Genomic DNA, 23,103 nt, shown 5'->3' with positions numbered 1-23,103 from the left:
CACTTTTTGCGACCCCTGCCCCTCTGCCCAGCCACCCAAAGTGAGCACTTCCTTCCTCCACTGTCTGGGGTAATTTGGGGAGGGCTCACAGGTAGCCTGAAGTTGCAGTTTGGGCATGCAATCTCAAAAACGTTCACCAACATTTCTCTAGACACTCCTTAGCACCTGTTTCAGCCACCTTCATGGCCACTGGAAGAAAATGCCTTCATCCACCCAAAGGAAGTTTTCACATGCTTGAGTAGATGTCTTCTGCTGGTATGAAAGGCAACACCTGGCGGAGACCCATCAGCTTGTTAGCTTGCTGCCTGATCTATACTTATTTTTAATAGTGGGATACAGCTGACTAGGGTTAGGGGATATTAGAATAAAAGGGCTAGAAGTAAAGTGAAAACAAAGAATTGTCAGAACTAGAAGCCTTTCAAGTATGAAATATTAAAGAGGAGGAAGCCTAGGGACCCACACCTCTGATTTACTTTTGAGAAAATAGAGGCACCAAGATGGGAAATGACTTTCCCAACATCACACTATTTGATAATAGAACAAGTAGGACTTGAATCCAAGTCATCATCTACCTCCTTGTTTTTCCATTTTACAACTTCCTGCTTACGGTCACAAACTCAAAATGGATAAATGAGCTTATACCATACAAACACAGGCATAATCATTTAATGTCTTCATAGGTTTCTCCCAATCTGATGATCCAGTATCACTAAATCCATTTTGCTACATATACTTCAATATTGAATTATGATATTCTATTTTAGCATCTAATTTATCTAACCACCACTCCCATCATCATCATGTCTTACAGTTTTAAGAAACTGGATCATTTTCAAGATCATTTCATGTACTACTATCTCAAAACAACATTTGCATAGCATCTTAAGATTTATAAAGTAATATCACAAGCATTAGCTGATTTTATTCTCAAAATATCTCCAGGACATAGGAGCTCTTATTATCTCAATTTTATAGATGCAGAAACTGTGATAGATAGAAGTTTAGTGACCTGCCAAGGATCATACAGATAGTAAATACCTAATGCTGGATATTAATCCAAGTGTTCCTGACTCCAGGTCCTAGAATTCTATCCATTCTGTACACATAGCTGACATTCCTCCTGTATGCTACTATTTACAAAACCCCTTTATATTTATTATATCATCTGAAATCATCCTAGAATTCTCATTTCCCTTAGTTTATATATTGTACTTGCTATACAATTCAAGAAACACAGTAACCCTATCTTGACTTTCCTCCAGTAGAGTCTGTAAAGAAAGGATCCTACACGTCCTCTTGTTCCCTCTTTACACAACAGCTTCTGGTTGGAGAACTTTGCTTTCTGTTTTGTTAGAATGGCCCAAAGCCCTAGAACTCTCCAGGATGCCCTCAGCACTAAGATGAGAGTATCTCTGCTCTCAATGCCTTCAAGCCTGAGGACAGCAACAGTCACAGTACCCGCTGAAAATCTCATTGTTCAGCTTTTCATTCTGGCTGTTCCACAAGGGATTTTACAGTTCTAATTTCCTGTGTTAACATGGCCATATTTTACAGTTTCACATGGAACTCCTGTCCATCATAAAAACAACATAGCTAATGAATTATTCAAAAATACCCCCCAGCTCTGTGCACGCCTGGATGGGAGTAGCAAAATCTTGAATAAGTGCAATTCACATTAAGCATATTTGAAAGGTAATTCTATCTTTTAAAAAAGCCTCAGATCATAGGACACAGAGCTCAAAAACAACAAATTAATACACTGAAATAATAGCTAGCATTTATATATAACTTCATGGTTTAAAAAACACTTCAAACACTTAATCTCTTTTGATTCTCACAACAACCCTGGGGGGTAGGTACTTTTATTATCCCCATCTTAAAGTTTAGCAAAGACAGACAGATAGAGGTGACCAGACTTGCCCAGAATCACACAGCTAGTATCTAAAGATGGATTTGAACTCACGGGTTCCTGACTCAAAGTTCAGTTCTCTATATACTGTGGCAACTAGCTGTCTTAACAGGCAAAAGAGAGTGTGTTGTCCCATGCCAGAACATAATCCCCTATATTCTTAGATTGAGGTACTCTCTTCCTTTAAGGACAAATTTAGGAAGTGTTCCTGGCTTACATCATCTGAACTTCAGATGAAACTGAATTCAATATGACAAACTAATTAAGGCCTTACAATGTGGAAGTAGTGTACTCAGTCCACACTGAAGATGCAATGATAAATACAATATAGATTTGGTTCACACGGAATTTATAATATCAGAGTATTTATATCTAGATTTTCTCACCAATGGACTTTACTTCATATTACAAATCTCTTTGGGGAACTTCTGGACACTATTTGGCACTATAAAATGCCTGTGGTCCTGGGCACAGCGAACCCCCAAAGGTTTTGGAGAATTTGTTTCCAAAGTCCAGACCAACTACATCCCTGAAAATGCTTTGGGAAACCTTCCCAAATGATTTATATTGGTATAATAATAATATACACACACTGTAGGAAGGGTGGTGACCAGGAGGTTTGTGATGTAGTTGTTTATCCCCTAGATTGATGTGAAAGGGCCTCTTCTCCCTCTTCACCACTTCTCCCTACTGGGAAACAAAATGGGGTTTCCAGAGGAAAATGGGGGACTCCTGTTAATCATGCTAGGGTCTGAATGTTGAAGGGATATTATCTCCACAAGGGGAAACAAGTGTAACCCCAAAAAGATGTTTGTGCCAGCCAGGACAAACAAAAGTCTCCCCTTATTTTTCAGCAGGAGATTAGGCTAAAAATGGTGGACTGCTTGCCTTTCTTCCTCAAAGCCCCCTCATTCTGCCTCCTGCCAATTGAATATACTATGATCTAACTAGATAACACTGAAAGGGTTTATTACAGGAACAAATAATCAAGGAAACTAAAGATGAGGCACACAAGAAAGGGGTTACAGGTAATTCCCTAATTCCCCTTCAGTCCTTGATTGCATAGGGTACCCACAGAGTTATTTCTGTGCACCCCGAATCACAGCTTCACTGACCCAAATCCCAAACTAGTAATCCTACAGCTAAGATTTATTATTAACTAGAGGGAATATTGAGGGGCAATGCCCAAGGTAATTTGAAGGTCCCAGGGGTCAGCTTCCCACAGAAGCCCAGACACCTCTGGCCAACATGGAAGAATCAGTTGTAATTCAATCGTGCTCAGGAACCAATATAATATAGGCAATCTTCTCTGAAAGTCTGAAGAAATTCTCCAAAGTTCACCTCGAGGTTCATACAGCCCCAAACAACTTCCTCCCACCAGGACTGAAACCCCCCAAAGCTTGAATCAGTTGGCTCTCCTTCCCAGAAGTCTTTGCTTCAGTCCAACTGTCACTAGATCTTCTTTCTTCAGTGTTCCGTCTCTCAAGGTTCCAAAAAGTGCTTGGCTTAGCCTTGCTTCTTACAATACACACACATACACGCAAACACATATATAATACATAAATATATTTATATTCATCTAGTGAGTGAAGTCCCTTCAAAGAGGATGTCAGAAATCATGAGACTAACACCATGACTCCTAATTTCCAGTATCCTATTTTCACTAAGCAATTTCTCCAGGAATTGTAATAGGAAGATAAATCGATTAAGAACAGGAAGTGATTCAGATGCTGTCTAGAAAAAGGTCTTTTACAGCAAGGAAAACAAGACCCAGAGATCCCACGAGTATTAAACAGGAGATCCAGGATGCAAACCAAGATACAATGACTTCAAAGCCAGTGTTCTCCTCACAGATTTTGAGTGATTCCTTAATAGAGCCTTTTATTACAATATATCTAGAACTGTTTGAAAGATATTGTCTAACAAATTATACATGCCTGGCTATTATAATAGTGTTATATGAAAGCTAACAAATATTTGAATGATTATCTGAATGCAGCCACAACAATGAGTACACATGGGAGTTCAGCATCTATGAAAGGAACACTGAAATCCAAACTATGTCAGTTGGGTCTAAATCTCAGAGTGTGAACAAATCAATAAATCAGTGGGGGTGGGGGGGAGCTGGGTAGCTCAGTGGATTGAGAGCCAGGCCTAGGTTCAAATCTGGCCTCAGATACTTCCCAGCTGTGTGACCCTGGGCAAGTCACTTGACCCCCATTGCCCAGCCCTTAACATTCTTCTGCCTTGGATGGAAGGTGAGGGTTTAAAAAAAATCAGGCATAACTTTCTCTAAGCCTAACTTAGATGTGTTAATTAAAACCAGGAAGAACCATCATCCTAACTAATGAGTTCAATGAGAATATCAAATTCCCTCTCAGCCCTGGGTTCCATGCATGGAGTGCTAATTAAAACGGACATTTCCATCCATGTAAGTGTTTCTAGTAAAAGAAATAATGGTACAAATGTTATACTTGTTTTTTGCTTTGAACTTTTAACCAGGATGCTATAATTTACTCCATATAGAACTTTTATAATCAGGATATTTATAATCTCTTCTTGCCCCCTTCATTATTTTTATTAAAACATTGATCTTCTTTCTTAGAATTGATATTAAGTATCAGATCGAAGGCAGAATGGTGATTTGTCCAGAGTCACACAGCTAGGAAGTGATTAAGGCTAGATTTGAACTCAGGACCTCCCATCTCCAGGTCTTTTCCTCTATCCACTGAATCACCCAGCTGCCCCATCCCATCATTATTCATGTCAGCCACCTAGGGAGGAATGTGAACCACAAGCATACAGGCTTTCAAGAGTTGAGGCAAAACTCAAAGGCTACCTAAGATAGCGCTACCCAAACCATGAATCCTGTTCCCCACATTCTTGACAAGTGGTTATCTAACCTCTGCTTGAAGACCTTCCACTATAACAGGGGAGAAGAAAGCTGGTGAGAAAGTCATTGTTTCTTGTGTCAGTCTACTCCACCTTTCGAAGGTTCTAGTCATTAAAACATTTGACAAGTTGAACTCTGCCACATTTAAGCATCCATCTATTTGTTCTAGTTTTGTTACATGAAACCAAACAAAATGGCAATCCTTCAGATGGTTATACTGCTCTCCACTCATAGTTTTCTTTTCTCCATACTAGGCATTCCAGATTCTTTCAGTTGATCTTTCTATTGCAAAGTTTCAGTCTTCTTCAACATTTAAATTTTAATTTGTGTCATCCCTTATTCCCTATGTAGAAAAGTATGATTATTATTATTAATGTAGCATTTTACAGTTATAAAAGCATGGTGTAATGGATAAAGCACTGGACTTAGATACTCTAGTTTTGATATTCAAAACCCACCTGAAAAACTATCTGTTAGACCCTAGAAAAGTAACAAAAAAGTCACTTGAGCTCTATAGGTGTCAGGTTCCTCATCTGTAAGATGGCTGAATTTGATGAACTCTAAAGTTCATTCCTGCTCAAATCTCTGACCCAGTGCCTGATTTTTCTAGAAAAGGGAATGTCTTCTAGGAATCATCAACTTATTCTAATGCATAGAATGGTTTTTAGAAGTCTGCAAAACCATTTAAAAAGGATCTTGGATAAACTCTAGTGATCAAGCTTACCAGATTTGTCAGTCACTGATAAGTGTTGGTCACAACATAGCTGATGTTGCCTTGGAAATAACAGGATGTTAGGGAGGTCCCTTTTCTCACCTCTTACACCATGGAAGAATTGGCTTCCCACAAGTTGGCTGTTATTACCATGAACCAAACACTACTCAAAGCTGTAGGAAATCTTTAGTGGGTAGGGTAGCATTAATAGGGACCATTTCCCTTTCATCCTTTGGCAAGTTATATTGTATAAATATTACAGATTCTCCTGCGACAATCACATGACTGAGATGCTGGGGGAAGCAGAAGAGACTAATGCTCAGGAAAAGTTTGGAGAATCCTTGCATTGACACAAAGTGAAAATAAAGGACATCATACTGGAGGGAAAGAGAAAGAAGGAGAAAGAGAAAAGGAGAGAAAATAAAAATGAAGGAGGGAAGGAACCAGAGAAAAAGAAAGACAAAATAATAAAAATAAGAACAGGAAAAATGATGAAAAAGATGAAGATAAAGAAAAATAGAAACATGTAAAATCCAAGTGGAATTGTGCATTGACTGTGGGAGAGGGGTAGGAAGAGGGGAGGGAAAGAACATGAATCATGTAACTGTCAAAAAATGTTCTTAATAAAAAATTGAAAAATAAATACAAAGAAAAATAGAAATAGCTCATATTTGCACAGTGCTCTAAGTTTTAAAAGCATTTTCTTTATAATAGCCTTGGGAGATAATAAGTAAAAATATTATTACCTCAAATTTTCAAATGAAGAAATTGCCTCCCATTAAGATGAAATAATTTCCCAAAGGGTATATATTTGTCTATTAAGAGGCGGAGAAAGGATCTGTGTACTCATGTCTTCTGATTCCAAGTTCAGGGCTCTTTCCCCTGTCCCCTCTTCTCATGAGCCCTAAATTCAATTTGTTTCTTGTTTAGTTTTTCTAAAGACCATTACAAGGAATCAGTAAAGGCCTCTTCTGTATCAAAGCCATTCAGTAGCAAAATAGATGCCTGAACTTGACTGCACTGTGGAAAATTGCATTTTTACATCAAACCTACTTAAGGAATAAAGTCTGTTTTAATAGGTAGTCTTGGTAGATTTTTTTTCCACTTGAGCTATTCTTTTAAAATATTATTTACTCTCCATTTATTGCAAACTGATTGAAACTTAATTCAGCCATTCCTCTGATTAGTCATTGGTCTCCAGGTCACATTGTGATCAAAATCATGGAACTGGGATGCTGTTGTTGACAATGAATGTTGTGCATTTCTACCTGAAACACTCAGCATTTTTCAGATCTATTTATGCCAGTAAAAAGGTAATTGGATAAGCTGTGGTGCTGTTACCATAATGCTTCTCGAAACATAAAAAGTGCCTTGGGTGTCTTTGAGAGGTTGGCGTAAATTACTGATCTTGTTTTTTAAACATAAGTTGCACTTCAGTGTCTGATACCCTCCTCCTGCTCCTCCCTCCTTGCCCATATCCTGAAAGCCATATGGACATTATTTCAAATAATTTTTCTTGTGAAAAAATACCCAATTTGAAAAGGCTCACATAATGCATCTAAAAGGAAATCCAGGGTTTTTGCTTAGAGAAGGGAGAAACAGTTATTACACTCTCATCACACCTTTTCCCCAGATCCAACTGTGAAGAGATGGGGATTTTGCAAAATACAGCAATGTCTTACTACCCCAGCCCATTAGGCTTAATAGGATCCATGCTTGCTAAGCCAGAAAAGGATTCTACCTTTATAGAGTTCTTTATTATGACCAAAACTTCACTATGGCCAAGGGAATCAAACAACTGACTTAACAATCAAAATTCTAGTTTCTGACCACACCTCTGCTATTCATTAGCTAGGTTTGTAGCCAAGTCAGCATGACTCAGTTTCTCTGTATGTAAAACTGGAAAACCTCAGTGAGGTGACTTCCTCACTCCACAAACTTGGACCAAGTTGGCTGCCCATTTTGTTCATATCATCCTCTGGGTCTGGAATGCACTAAATTCCTTAATAGAATATCGTGGTTCTCATTTCTGCAGCACTCCACATTTTACAATGGGAAACAGGCAGGGCAAGTTACATAATCCTCATTTTAAAGTTGGGAAATCTGAAAGGTAGAGATGTTAAGTGGCCCACCCAGGGACATGTGACCTCGAGCATCATGCATGGAACTCGAGTTTAAATTCAGATTCTAAGTGTAGAGAGCTTTCCACCAGACCATACGGACACTCTGTAGACCACATAGCATCTTGACACCTCTGCCTGCCTATTGCCTGGGCTTCAATTTCATCTCATCCATAACAGCAATCACTACTTGGTAGAACTGGGCAAGAAGCTTAATGCCTTTGAGCCTCAGTTTCTTTATTTATAAAATGAGGGGGCTGAGTGAAGAGATCACAAATCATTCAAAGCCTTCCTGAGTTTCCTGCCAGATGTGACTTCTCTCTCTTCCAAACTCTCAGAATATTTTGTACTTCTATTCTCTGTAAATTTTAGTCAAATAAAGTCTACAAGACTTTATTAATTGCCTACTATGTGCCAAGCTCTGATTTAAGAGCTGGAGATACCAAAAAAGGTAAAATTCATCTGGTCAGGGCAGCTAGGTTACTTAGTGGATAGAGAGCAGATGGAGGTCCTGTTTCAAACCTGGCTTCCAGAACTTCCTGGCTGGTGTGACCCTGGGCAAGTCATTCAAATAGTGATCTGCCTTGGAACTAATACTCAGTATCAATTCTAAGACAGAAGGTAAGGGTTGAAAAAAATGAATCTGCTCCAAATTGTTCATTTTACAAAGCACAAAACTAGAGAAAGGGGCCAACTATATACCAAGCCCAAAGAACTAGGTCACAAGCCTGTGAGGCTGCCATAAGACATTAGACTTATCTAAGCAAAAATATGCACTTCCCAACTAGACTATAAGATCCTTCAGGAACATAAACCAAAGTCTGTACCCCTGTTTCAGGCAGAGGAACCTAAATATAATTCAATTCAACAACAATGAAATGTCAAGCATTTCTTAAATGCCTAATAATGCCAGGCACTCTGCTAGGTGCTCAGGATACAAAGAAAAGCAAAAGACAATCACAGCTCTCCAGGAGCTTGGTCTAATGGAAGAGACAGCATGCAAACAATTAAGAACAAAGAAGCTAGACACAGGAGAAAATGGAGAAATCTACAGAAAGAAGGATTTAGCCTTATAGAAGCTTAATGAAGCCTTCTTATAGATGGTAAGGTAGAACCTAAGTCTAAAGCAACCAGGCAAGTCAGGAGACATAAATGAGCAGGAGGACCATTCTGGAATGGGTAACAGCCAGTGAAAATGCATCATCAGAGATGGAGGGTCTTGCTAAAAAAACAACCTGGAGACCAGTGTTCCCAGAATGAAGAATTCATGGGGATGATTAAGGTGGAAGAGAACTGGAAAGGTAAAAAGAGCCCAGGTTATGAATGACAGATTGCAAGAGAGGGTTTTATATTTGATCTTGGAGGCAATGGTAACTACTGGAATTTATTAAATAGGGGAGTGACATGGTCAGATCTGGGTGGTCTCCATTTCAGAGGAGAGAAGGAAGCATAACATGAGATATTATGAAATTAGAAATGACAGACTCAGCAAGAGATTGGGTATGGAGGACAATTAGAGAGTGGGGAGTTAAGGATACTACCTAAGTGGCAAGCACAAGTAATTGAGAAGACGATGGTACCTTTGAAGTAATATGGAATTGAGGAAGAGAAGAGGGTTTGAGGCTGAGGGGAAGATGAGTTCAGTCTTGGGCATATTAAGTTCAAGATGTCTTTAGTCCATCTCATCTGAGATATATAATAGACAGAGATACAGTTCAGGAGACTGATTAAGGATAGACAACTTGATCTAGGAATCACCTTCATAAAGCTGATAACTGAGTCCAATGGAGCTGAAGAAAGTACTGAGATAAAATGTGTAAAGGAAGGAGAGAAGAGAATGTCTGATGACACACACATAGCTTTTCTAGCATCACAGGGTGGGTGCTAGGACTTTTCTACTCCATTGCTACAGTCTCAGTTCACTTAGGGATACTTGTACCCCATAAAGAGGCATCAGAGGGAATACTGATTGTATAGTTAACTGAGGCTTAGTGCTTCATGGTGAAAACACTGTGACTTCTGAGAACTCAACAGTAAATAGTAAGGTTAAAGGATATTCCCAATAAAGTAGATAAGATACTATACTTGATGTCAGAAAGACTTGGGTTTTAATCCTGCCTCAGACATTTAATACTCATATGATCCTGGGAAAATTACTTGAACTCTCATCCTCAATTTACTCATCCGTAAAATGTCTAATAATAGCACCTATCTCATAGGGCTTTTGGAGAATTGAATGAAATACCCTGTGTAAAGTGCTCTATAGACCTTAAAGCAGCATATATGCTTGCTATTGTTTTTTATTAATGGTAGTAATAAAAAGATCCTTGGGCTTTGAGTCAGAAGAAAATTGGCTTTTAATGTTGGCATTGACCCTACCTAGTTGGTTGACACCAAGGTCACGTTATCTCTCTGGCCTTCATTTTTCTCATCTGTTAAGTGGGGAAAATTATCTTTACACTCTATCCTTCCCAGGGTTGTTCTGAGTGTGCAATTTTTAACAATAAAGCCTATAGAACTGGAGTTATTATTAATGTTATGTGTGTGACGTGCAGAAAATAGAAATCCACTAAATCAGTGACTACCTTTGTCAACTAAATACCAGGGTTTCACAAACCAATTTAGCCATAAAACATTTTGAGGACTGAAATATTTTGAGAGACTCCATCAATACAGAACTCCATTCTCCCAGCCATTGACCATTCAGGGAGGGTGAAGATAGATTAGCCAGGAAGAGAGTTAAATTCTTAGCTTGGGCATAGAATATGTCTTACTTTCTTACTGGACTGTGAGTTCCAAGTAAGAAAGAACCATGTTTTATTCCTCTCTATAGCTCTAAAATGCCCAACATGGTGACAAGCTCAGACATTTAGTAATAGAAAGGAACGTTAAGGCATCTAGTTCAACATTCTCACAGTTGCAGATCAGGAAACTGAGGCCCTGAGATTAGAGGTGGGATTAGAACTCCAGTCTTCTGACTCCAAATCCAACATTCATTCTATTTCACCAAAGAGCTCTGTCCACGTAATAATTATCAGATAAATGCATCATTAACAAATGGAAAAAAAATTACAGATGGCATTTTAATAAGAAAAAATTGTCCAGGAAGTGAAGATATAGCTATTCCAGGTAACTAGAGCAATTCTGTTCTATGTCATAAAATAATAATGTGCTAATAAAAAGATTTTCTGGCTGTAGAAGTTATAATGAAACTGTCATCTCTCAGTCAGAGCCTTGTCACTGAGAGGAAGTATGGGGCAATGGGAAGAACACTTGGTTTTGCATTTAGAGACCTGGATTTGAGTCCCAGCACTAAATTTACAACACGGGCAGCCCTTTGCAGACCATTTCCCCTCTTTCACCTGAAGTTTCCCCATCTGTGATATAGGTATTCTACTACTCTCAGAGCATTGCCTTGACCAGTAATACTCCTTCCTTTTCCCACAGCACTTCAAGGTTTTAAGGCTTTGTTTTAATAGCCTGGTAGTCTGAAAACCTCTTGAGGTAGTTTTTGTCAAATTCAATGTGCTTTAAAAATATACACTATTTGTGTTACCCCAAGGACAAAGGGCAGGTACTTATGAACAGAAACCACAAGCAGTTACAGCAGCTTCCCTTCATTTCTTGGGGAAATGATGGGAATTATGTTTTCAAGAACAAGGGAGAGGTAGGGCTAGCAGGGGAAGGCTCAAAGTGGGTATACACTGAATGAATAAACAGGGTTTCTTGTCAGAGGCTATTCCCAACTCTCATGGAAGCAGATGCCTTTTGACTACAGGTAGGAATCAGAGTCAAGACTTAAACATAGACAAATGCTTTTGGTCTAGAACTCTTCACCTCAGGATAGGTGGTCACTCCTCCTGGAATGGGAGTACCCTGTTAAATATTGTCAGTGCTGCCTTTAAAGACTACTATTCCCTTTGCACAAAATACTATATGCTCTGAATAACATTACCTTAAAAGAAATTCACAATGAGATTGAAGAATTCCTTTAGGGGACTTTCATTTAAAAAAACAAGTCCTCCCAGTGTCCAAAGCCTTCAATACTTCAAGAATCCATGCTTTCTTGACTTGTGGGGTAACATGAATTGATGGGCACCAAAGGCCTTCCATACCTTTTCAGAATGTCATGAGTTGCTCTAGCTGAAAAAAAATCTACTTTTGACCAACTGTTTGGAGATAATCCTTAGAGAATTGTGCTAGGCTAGCTGTTGGATGACAGTAAGTCCGTCATTCAACATATAGTCAACAGCACCGGCATTGACTTCCAAATCTAGGTTTCACCTCCATGACCCAGTGAGTCATTAGATCAGGTTTTCAGGGTGGGGGAATGTCCTAATCACTCATTAACATTTCCTTACTGCCCTCCAAATTAAGTACATGGTTCCTTAAATGCAAAAACTTATTTTCATTATAGATTTAGAGATATGAGACCTTGGAGTCATCAAGTCCAACCTTCTGAGGTGAAGAAAGTGAGATCCTAGTAGGGTAAAAATAATTTACACAGGAGACATGCAGCTAGTAAAAGGGATGAGATTGGAACTTTATTCTTTCTGACTCTCATTCGGGTACTCTGTGTTACACTGTGCTACCTCACTACTCCTCTAATCAACCTTTCCAGACTTACTCCAAGGAATTCCTCCCACAAACCCAACACAGCAACGAAAATGGTCAAATTCCCAATCTCATTCACAACCTGTACTATCTACTATCATGAAAATTTACTTCCTCTCTCTCTTAGAATCCTTCAAGGCCCAGTCTAGGTTGCCACTTGGCATAGTGGAAAGAGAACCAGTTTGGGAGTTCAAGACATGGGTATAAATTCTGCTTCCTAGCTTTGTTATTTTGTGACCACAGTCAAGTCACTTTATCTGTCTATGCTTCACTTTGTTCATCCATAAAATAAAAGAGATTGGAGTAGACAACCTCACTGGTTTCTTTAATCCCTAAAGCTATGATTCCATGTTCTCTTATCTGAAAGGATATTATCAGTCCCACTCTACTGTTTTTAGAGCACTCTCCCCCACTCCAAGATCTCTACCTTGTTCTCACATCATTCTTTTTTTTTCTTTTTATTTTGAATATTTTCCCAGAGTTACATGTTTCATGTTCTTTCTCTCTCCAAAAAACCCATAGACCCCTGCTGCAGACACACAATTCCACTGGGTTTTACATGTATCACTGATCAAGACCTAATACCATATTATTGATAGCTGGACTAGAGTTATCGTTTAGTGTCTACATCCTCAATAATATCTCCATCAGCCCACGTGATTAAGCAGTTGTTTTTCTTCTGTGTTTCTCCTCCCACAGTTCTTCCTCTGAATGTGGCTAATTTTCTTTCTCATAAGTCCCTCAGTCTTGCTCTTGATCCTTGCACTGCTGCTAGTAGAGAAGTCTGATATGTTCGATTGTACCACAGTGTATCAGTCTCTGTGTACAATGTTCTCCTGGATCTGCTAATTTCAAAGCTTCCAGAAATTGAGACAGATAGATGGCATAGCAGATGCATAGTAGATAGAGTACTGGACCTGGAGACAGAAGACCTGAATTCAAATCCAGCCTCAACTACTTATTGGCTCTATGACCCTATGAAAAGCACTTTAACCCTGTTTGCTTCAATTCCCTCATTTGTAAAATGAGCTAGAGAAGGAAAAGACAAACCACTTAGTATATTTGCAAATAAAATTCCAAATGTGGTCTCAATCAGACATGACTGAAAGAACACAACAACAACAAAACTCCCAGAACCTGTTCTTGCCTATGAGAGTATAGGTAAAACCATAAGAAAGAATAGAAATCCTGGAGTTGGGAAAGGGGATACTAGAAGGAGCATTGTACTGAGAATTAGAAGATCCAGATTTCTGCTCCAGTTTTTGTCACCAAACAGCTTAGAGACTTCAAGTAAATGATTCCATTTTCCCAGACATCAGACAAGAAATAAGCAATAAGCAGGGAAAGGACCAGCCCTGATAATAGCCCCCCAAAAAAGGATACCTTGTATCCAATTTCTTTATGATCACAATGTAATCTGTTCACTAAATTGTAAGCAACTGAAGGATTTTTTTTAAATCTTCATATGTCTAATATTATGCAGAGTTTTTAATTAAGATTTATGAATTAAATCAAATTATTACAAGCTTCTTTCATATCCTCTGGCATAATTAACATCATGCCTTGAAAAATAAATACTTAGAGATAGCAGAGAATTTTCAACTTTCTTTTCTTTTTTTTTAAGCCCTTACCTTCTGTCTTAGAATCAATACTGTGTATTGGTTCCAAGGCAGAAGAGAGGTAAGGGTTAGGTAATGAGAGTTAAGTGACTTGCCCAGGGTCACACAGCTGGGAAGTGTCTAAGGCCATATTTGAACCCAGGACCTCCCATCTATAGGCCTGGCTCTCAATCCATGGAGCCACCCAGCTGCCTCTGAATTTTTAACTTTCAAGGAAACTTAGAGACCTAGTCCAACCCTCTTATTTTACAGATGGGAAAAAAGGCATAGTAATGACTAGTCCAGGTTAGAGGGCAAGTTCAAAGCAGTGGGACTAGAATCTAGATGTCCTGTGGCTTAGGACATTTCCTATAATATTGTGCTGCTGTCTTATTTCATTCAAATGAATGGCATTTACAGCAGCAGAACATTCAGTCACAGGTTAACTATCTTAAATTCCTTGTCAACTAGCAATAATGGTAATGGTTGATGGGTATACAGTCATCTAGACTTAAAAAGCCCTTTATACAAATCACAACCATATTGCATTGCAAGCTCTATGAGGGCAGAGTGTTTTATTTAAGGAGTTCAATACTTTACAGAGAGAAGATGTATAATACATGTTTAATGATTTAAACTGAATCGAATCCTCTTATTTGGTTCAGATATTTAGTTGACTGACTTAACTGACCACTACAGACTTATAAAATGTTAAAACCAGGAAGGACCTTCAAGATTGTCTAATAAAAATTACACAAGCCCCCTACACTTAACCCCCCATGGTGCTAATAGAACTACCTACCACTCCTTCCCAAGATCAATAATATGGTTCTTTCCCCTTCTATTAAGGTGAGATTTTAATCAAGCAATCAAGTCTCTGTGAACAATTAATAGCAGTAGTCAGTCTCAGGAGAGGAGGGTTATAAACCTCACAATGACATTCGACCTGAGTTTGCAATTGCTGATCTAAGAGATGCTGTTGTTCATCCTTCATTTTCGAGGAAGACCAAGGGCATCAAGAAGTGATGACTTGACTTGAATTTCAGTGAGGGAAAGTTGCACAATGTCATCAGCCTTACTCTTTCTTCCAGAGTCATTGAAGTCCAGTGGTAAGATAGAAACCAGGATGATCCTGACTTCTTTAATGTCTAACCAAGCTCCACAGCACTTACTTCAGCCACTTTCTTGGCCACTGGATTGTTCTCATCCAATCATTCCACTAGGGGAATTACTTCATGAGCTTGAAGTAGATATCCCCAATTCACTGACAAATTTGAGGCCTTTTGATTACCCTTAACCTGGTTTAGCTCATCTGCCAAGTACCAGGTTGAAGCTACTGCATTTGCTATAGATTCTTAGAGACACAGGTGAGAGTTGGATGAAAGATGAGGCACCAAAAGATAAATGAACAGCCCTGAAAGGGGTTCACAAAGAGGTACTAGTTTTCCCTGAATGGATCTATGAAATATGGGATTATACCCTGCTCCCATTTGACAGATAAGGAAATTGAGAGCTAGAGATGGGAATTGACCTGTCAAAACCTGGCAGAAGATCTAGAACTAGCACTCAAATTTCATATCTCTTTGCCTATTTCCCTCTCCCTCCACTGAGGTGGTTCACTTCACAACATACATGTTTATAAATTAAGACAGGAATTAGTCACATTTTACAAAAGGTAAAATACAGAGAGTCAAAAAGACAATACATCTTGTCCTGTGGGTAGTGGTACTCAAACTCAGGACTTTGGTATCTCTGAACATTGTTTTTTCTCCCTCATTATGAGGCTGTTTTGCTAAAAGAATACAAAAAGAAAAATACATTTTGAGCCCAAATAGTAAAATATCATCAGAATCAAGGAATGAGGCAGCATGGAATGGGACTAAGGGACAGACAGAAATGCGATCAGGTTCTGCTTTGGAAATTTACTAGTTCTTGAACACTTCAAGTCACTTGACTTCTCAGCTTCATTTTCTTTATTTATAAAACATGGATAACTATATCAGCAGCACACACCTACCTTGTAAGGCTGTAGGGATAATCAAATGGCATATCATATGCAAGCCCCTTGTAAATCTCAAAGTGATATATAAATATTAAGTACTAAAATAATAATTATTATTGGAAAGGGTTACTTCTTGCAAAAATATTCAGAACTATGGCATGCATTTTGTGTGTAAGTGATCTAAAGAAAATATAAGCATTCTCTGACTATAAATCCCAATGCCACTTCTATTCTGAACTTACTGTATGTTCTTGGGCAGTCACCAATCATCATTGTGCCCCAATTCTCTTATCTATGAAGGGAAGGAGACCAATTGACATATTCATCAAAATACTCCAGCAGGGCCCCAGTGTATGATAAATATAAAAGATATCTCTGACAGAGAGACCATCCTAATGTATTAGGGAGTCCTGTATGATTATTAAAGATAGTATTTGTGCCTATTATCATTGAGAAGCCCAAGGTCACATTGGACATTCAATCCAGGAATGGAATTTCTGCTGAATTTAGGCTGCAGGTTGAAATATTTGGAACCAATATTAGAGCACCACTTCTGATACATAGTTAACAATGAAGATTCTAAGATTCCTTACATAGCTACAATTGAGCTAGGAATGAGAATAGGGTGAAAGCTCAGTTCTCTATTACAACCCAGGTAAGCAATGTTAGAACAGATTTGACTTCATGTTTAATTATCATTTAGTCCCTGTGCCGATACAGAATGTATGTAGGCTAAATCAAAACACACAAAAACAACAGCCCAGACTGATGAGAGAGAGAGAGAGAGAGAGAGAGAGAGAGAGAGAGAGAGAGAGAGAGAGAGAATGAGAATGAATCCCCCAAAAATGGTCATGTATGTAGGCTTTGTCCAAAAGGTGCAAGTCAAGAGAACCCCCACTCCCTGAGGTAGTTCTATTCCACTTATGCTTTCCTTATATTAAGGAAAAATCTGCTTCTTGGTAGGTCTGTTATTAATTTAAAGACCTATAGTCAAATAGAGAAAGTATGACCCCTCAATTTACATGAAAACTTTTCATATAATTTAAGACAACTATTATGTCTCTTCTATTTCTTCTTTTTTTTAAATAAAAACTCCTTAGTTTCTTCAACCTTTCCTCCTATGCATGGACTCAAACCTCCATTATCATCCTAAGAAACAGGAATTCCTAACAACTTCTTGAAACCCTTTAGTGATCATTTCATTCTTCAAAATGATGAGGAACCAGGGGAAATTTGGTTCTGCATCTTCTAACTCAGTTGGTATGAAAGTAAGGAGGGAAGTGATTACTCTCTCCTGGAGTTTGTGCTAGAGAAGAAATGGAAAGTTGGGCATTGTCTGATCATTACCTTGGATTTAGGAAAGCAGATATCAAAGGGTTCAGAAAAAAGGTAGGCATGATCACATAGAATAAAGTGTTTCTTGAGAACTTAAAGGAGAGATGAGAGGTGCTCAAGAATGAAATTCTGATATACAAAGTGTAATAGCACCAACAAAAGGAAAAATAGAAAATTTCTGGAAACCAATGTGCCCACATAGAAAACTGAATCAATTTAAATTTTAAAAGAAATGAGCAGAAAAAAAAACAGAAATCAGTCCAGATTAAAAAATAAACATATGCTAGTCACATGGCAAGAATATGGCATAGCAAGCAGAAAGAGAGCTAGATTATTCCATTCAGACCATCACAATTTCAGGAGAATTGTAAGTTTTCCTCCAGCATGCTGGATGAGTGCTAATCTGTTAATTTTTAGGAGGACACAGACAAGAGTAGCACATGGTGGGTAGGCATGTATGAATAGAGATATACATCACTGGAAGGAACCCAAGAATTGCTGATATCAGATCCATTTTGGTATATTATGAAAAAACATCAACACTTCTATTATTGAAGATCAAAACCTCTGTATATTTTTAGTAGATGGTTTCATGAATTGCTAAGGATTTTTTAAAATCTTCATCTGGCAACCAAATTTTTTGGGTAGAGACTCTCTGCACTCAGCTAAGCTAATATTTAAATGACAAAACCCCAAAGTTTGTGATTCTCTAGCTTTATAAGGCCTTTCAGAGATTGGCAGGATATTAAGATCTTAGCGTAACCTCCATAGTACATTGTACCATTATAAGACACCCACTAACACAATTCCACTAACATAATGGGGCAAAAAGGAGTACCAGAAATACTCAGAGCATGCATGTCATTTGAGAGTGAGAAATACTCCCCATCTCAATGATATGCTGGGAAGCCAGGAAAGCAGATAACATCTCCCCATCATTTTGCTGTTGCTCCTGGAGCTATGTCTCCAAATTCAGTGCAGGCATTCTGTGTCTGAAACTCTAGCTCTACATGAATTTCCTTTTTTTTTTCTCTACTTCTATCTGGATCCCTCAGATTAAAATTCTCTGGGAACTCTGACCCCTGATCTGGCCTGTTCTTTGGATTATGCTCATGCTTCAGGTCTTATCATTAGCATATGTGAGTCCACTACTGGGATTTTGGTGTGGAGATCAGTCCTTTGAACTGGTCTAGAAGTTTGTTTTGTGTTAGACTCTATAGCTGCTTCTTGTTTGGGGGTAGGGAAGAAGTGAGGTTGAGGGAAAAGAGAGAGAGGAGAGATTTATTCCGCTATAGGTGCTAAATAAGACAAATTAATTTAATAAAAGAAAAAATTAATGGATATGGATTGTGAATCTAGGCAACTATTTATTACCTAGGCAGCATTATGGATGTCACTTTTTGTTGGATCTCAATTTCCTTTTCTGTAAAATGAGAGCATTGATAAGATATGATGTGATAGTTTCAGAAAGAAGTAGAAAGAATTCTATGAACTGATGCAGAGTTGAACTTAAAGGAACAATTTAAACAATAATGACACTATAAAGACCAATAACCTTAAAAGATTTTAGATCTCTAATCAATGCCATAGTAAAACATGACTCCCGAAGACTGAAGATGAAATGTCCCCTAACTTTTGCAAGAAACATGATAAACTCAAACATTAGAATGGGACATATAATTTTTGGACATGCGTGATGTAGAAATTTGTCTTGCACTATGCATAATTGTTATGAGAGTTTTATTTTTTTAAAAAGTGGTTTGGAGTGGATCAGTGGGAGAGAAAGATATGGGGAGAAGGTAAAGGAGAAAGATGAAAGGAAGAGAGAGGAAACTCTAGAAAAGAACTTGAGAGAGGGAAGAAGAAAACATGAGAGAGAGAGAGAGAGAGAGAGAGAGAGAGAGAGAGAGAGAGAGAGGTTTGACCTTTTCAGCTCTAAATCCTATGATCTTATGGCACCCTGTTCTAGGCATATGCTGCCATTCCCAGGACCCACCTAGAGCTCTTCTGTATGGTTTCTTCTGTAAGTTTCACAAAAACCACCAGTGGATATGACAACTCCTACTCAGTGCTTCTATGTAGAGCAGCCTCTCTCCTTTAGCTTGCTTCTATTTTTTAAACTAGTGAAAAATGACTTTAAATGATCTGAGACCTTTAGTGCAACAAATCATGATTTTGCAGCATTCAAGCAACAACCACTAAATAAGGATTTTCCAAAACTGTCACATTTATTTTGCATGAATGCGTCACACAGGGAAGTGCCAGACCAATTTCCAGCAAGGGAGAGTAAAGATTTTCTGATGAAAATCAGGATAGCCTGGTACCCAGCAGAGAGCCATCCTTCCCTTCTCCACCTTATTTATTTATTTTGTTTGAGTGAGAGTAATGGATTCTGAAATTAAGCCCAGCAGGAGGAGGAGGGGTGTCACAAATTGCAGGATACAAGGTCCTAAAACACATTACTTTGAAGTGAAAATGTGTGATATGCCTTCCAGGACCAGATCCCTGATCTGTTTTCAACTATTAAAATAAACACTAGCAAAATACATCAGAAAAAACCACTATGCTGGAAAGTGGAGAAACTATAGCTGATCTGCCACTGACTTCAGAAAATCTTGGAAAACTCCTTTTTCTTTTAATTTTCCTCATTTATAAGAAGTGTGCATATAGCAATTGTGGGGGAAGAAGAGAGAATTGGGCCAATGGCAGGAAAGGACTTTCTAGTTTGACTATTTAATGGTCAATTGCCCCATTATCATTGATAATTGGTCTTTCTGCTTCCAGTCTCTTTCTTTCCTAATAATCCACCAATTACTAAAATAATCTTCCTCAAGTACAGTTCTTTATCATTCTCATTGAAAACATCAGTGGCTCCCTATTGCCACAAGAATAAAGTACAAATACATCCATGTTCTCTATCTTGCAGTCAGGGCAAGATTTCTAGCTGTTTTCTCTGCCTATTTCTATAGAAAATTCTCCATTCCTCTGACTGTTCTTTTTTGTAAAATGGAAGAGGTGAGGCTTGAAGCCAGGTTCCATGATTTTAAATTCTGCACTCTTTACAATACTCCATAATTATTTTTTAAAAGTGAAATCTAATAAACTGACTAAATATTTAGAGAAAAAAATATTTTTAAAACAATGTCTCATCACTTCTGCAAAGTAAATTACTTCAACAGGTGGGACCCTAGGATTCTGCCACCTTCCACTAGAAAACAAGAGAATGAAGTCTTTCTCAGACATACTATAGAGAAATACTGTAAATGAAGAATTTCTAGACAAATCTCCTTTTCTGGAGAAGAGGATTTCTAAGCTCCTCAGCAGTTAAACACATAGAGGAATGACATTCAGAGCTTGGCTTCTTTGACAACTAAATGAATCACTTAGGTTTTAAACTGAGTTGACATTGAAAGTTGGTACTGAAACACTCAGAGATAGCCACATAAGACATCAAAAGCAGAAAAGCATTTAAGCCACATCAATGGCTACATACTTCACTCAGACCATTAAATGGACCTTTATTAAAGTGTAAGACCAAGAGCTAGGTGCTGCAAATAATGTCAAAATAAGTAAGATAAAAACCTTCCAAGAGGAGAGGCAGCTTAACATAGTATAAAGGGAGTAGGAAAGGAGTTGTTAAAACTTTAGGTTCAAATCCTGACTCTGACACTTAAAGCTGGGTGAATATAAAAAAAGTCATCTTATTTCCTGGAGATTCAGCAGTCTCCCTTGCAAAGCAGGAATAACAATAACCATAATGCCTATTTAATAAAATTGTCATAAACCTGAAATGAAATAAAGTATACAGAATAGAGCAACTGGCAAACTCTCAAGAATTCCATCGTTTAATAAAAATAAATAGATGGATAGGTAGCATTTCTATAGTATCTCAGACACTGTGCTAGGTAAGGGCTTTCAAAGCATTATCACATTTGATGCTCACAATAACCCTGGGAAGTAGGTGCTGTTTAATATCTCAATTTTAAAGTTAAGGAAACTGAGGCAGAGGATAAGTGACTTGTATAGAAACATACAATATCTGAGGCTGAATTTTAATAAATGTCTTCCTGGCTCTAAGCCCAGTGCTCCTCTCATTGTGCCATTCCTACAACCCCCTTTTCAGAGGTAAGACTGACAAAAGTATCCAGTTTTTACAGTGTCAGGATGAATTTAACTACTCTGTAATTTCCTCCATTCTTGTTCAGATCAAGTGGAAAGTAAGAAATTTTTCAAGATTGATTGGATCAAAGTTTCCAGGGTCCTTAGCAGAAGACTCTGAATTTAGAGTCTAGAAAAATTATGTGTCACACTGAACACAAATTTACTAACAATTTTCTTATCTCCTCCCTGAATGTTTGAGGGAGTTGCCCCCTATATCAAATCAGACTCCCAGACACAACCTTAATTTCCAGACGTTGGGGCAATAAATGTATAGATTACATAATTTCCATCATGATTATTGACTCCTCTATCACATACTGAAGATCCTTCTCCTATCCCCACCAGGGTTCCTTTTGCTGATATATGAAATAGTATGTGTCACCTGTCAGCAGAATGGAAAGGTCTGATTAACACAATTCCCTCTAGGTAAAAAGAAGTAATATACCTATCTGTGCAGAATATCACCACTGATAGAATACAATCCCCTTAAGGGTAGGGAGTGTTACAGTTTTATCTCTGTGTTTTCAGTGCCTTGTACAATGCCTGTCACATAATGTTTAATTAATTTTTGTTGATTAACAGCAGAAAATTGCCATTAGCTGCTGACACTTATTAACCCATTTTGGATTTTGTACCTTGTAAATCAACTCATTAACCCATTACTTGCAGCTGAATCTGATTTAGTCGAACCATTTCTTGGCCCTTACTTTCTATCCTAATACTGAAACCCTTCCTATGTCCCTAAATAAGCCTCTCTCATAATTTCAGAGCATTCATTGACTGCTAGAAATTTTGATTAGTGACTCTAAGTTGAGATAAACTTTGGCATTGGTTCATGTGGAGCTATCACCACTTTCTTGTCTCTCCCTTCAGAATCTAAAGACTGATGAATGATGCAAAACAGTGGGTTTTACACCCCCAGATAGGATTCAGTGGTACAGTGAAGACCTTCCCTCTGCACAGATGCTACCATAATGAAGAAGGTAGAGATTGGTTTGATGTGTGTAGTTGAAAGTCAACAACTCCTTGATATTCAGTACAGAAATTGGTCTATAACTTTCTCTGCTTTCACTCTTCCTGGCTTAGGTATCAAAATATGTCATGCGTGACATAAAAAGGAATTTGGTAAGACTGCCTCTTTGCCTAATTTTTAAATGGTTTATATAGTATTGGGATTAAATTGTTCCTTAAACATTTGGCAGAATTCATTTGTTAATCCATTTGATCCTTGGAATTTTTTTCTTAAGGAGCTCATTTATGGGTTGTTCATTTTCTTTTTCTAAGAAATGATTATTTAAGTATTCAATTTCCTCTTCTGTTAACCTGGGGAATTTATAGTTTTTGTAAATAGTCATCCATTTCACTTAGATTGTCAGTTTTACCAGCATATAATTGGGTAAAATAATTCCTAATAATTGCTTTAAATTCATTTTCATGGGTAATATATTCAGAAGGTAACAACTCTTACCAATAGTTCCAGTGAGAATGCCAATTTTTCTCTCCCTTTGAGTCTGCATATTATAAAATCAAGGAGGGTTCACATTTCTGAGCTGGTGCTTTGACTAGTCCATTATGTCATAGTATTTAAGTAAGGTGTTTTAGAAAGAAAAGAAAAAGAACCAAGTGAGACCTCAGTGTGGGGGAACAGTAGAGTTTTAGGGCATCTTGAGTTACTGAGAGACTTCATTTGGGCATGTGCATGACAGCAGTCTCCTTTAACCCACTATGTGTGCCTAGAGAAGTCATATGAAATATGGTG

The 23,103-nt window shown here is 38.0% G+C and overlaps 1 protein-coding gene across 1 annotated transcript in view; it reads right to left on the bottom strand.

The window, feature by feature from the left end:
- SORCS2 (sortilin related VPS10 domain containing receptor 2) overlaps window positions 1–23,103 on the bottom strand; it is a 1,347,356-nt gene that overhangs the window by 916,303 nt on the left and 407,950 nt on the right. The window lies entirely within an intron of this gene.

Source organism: Gracilinanus agilis, chromosome 6 (assembly GCF_016433145.1).
Source record: "Gracilinanus agilis isolate LMUSP501 chromosome 6, AgileGrace, whole genome shotgun sequence".
In the NCBI taxonomy this organism is placed as follows: domain Eukaryota; kingdom Metazoa; phylum Chordata; class Mammalia; order Didelphimorphia; family Didelphidae; genus Gracilinanus; species Gracilinanus agilis.
This window is presented reverse-complemented; position numbering and strand designations above follow the sequence as displayed.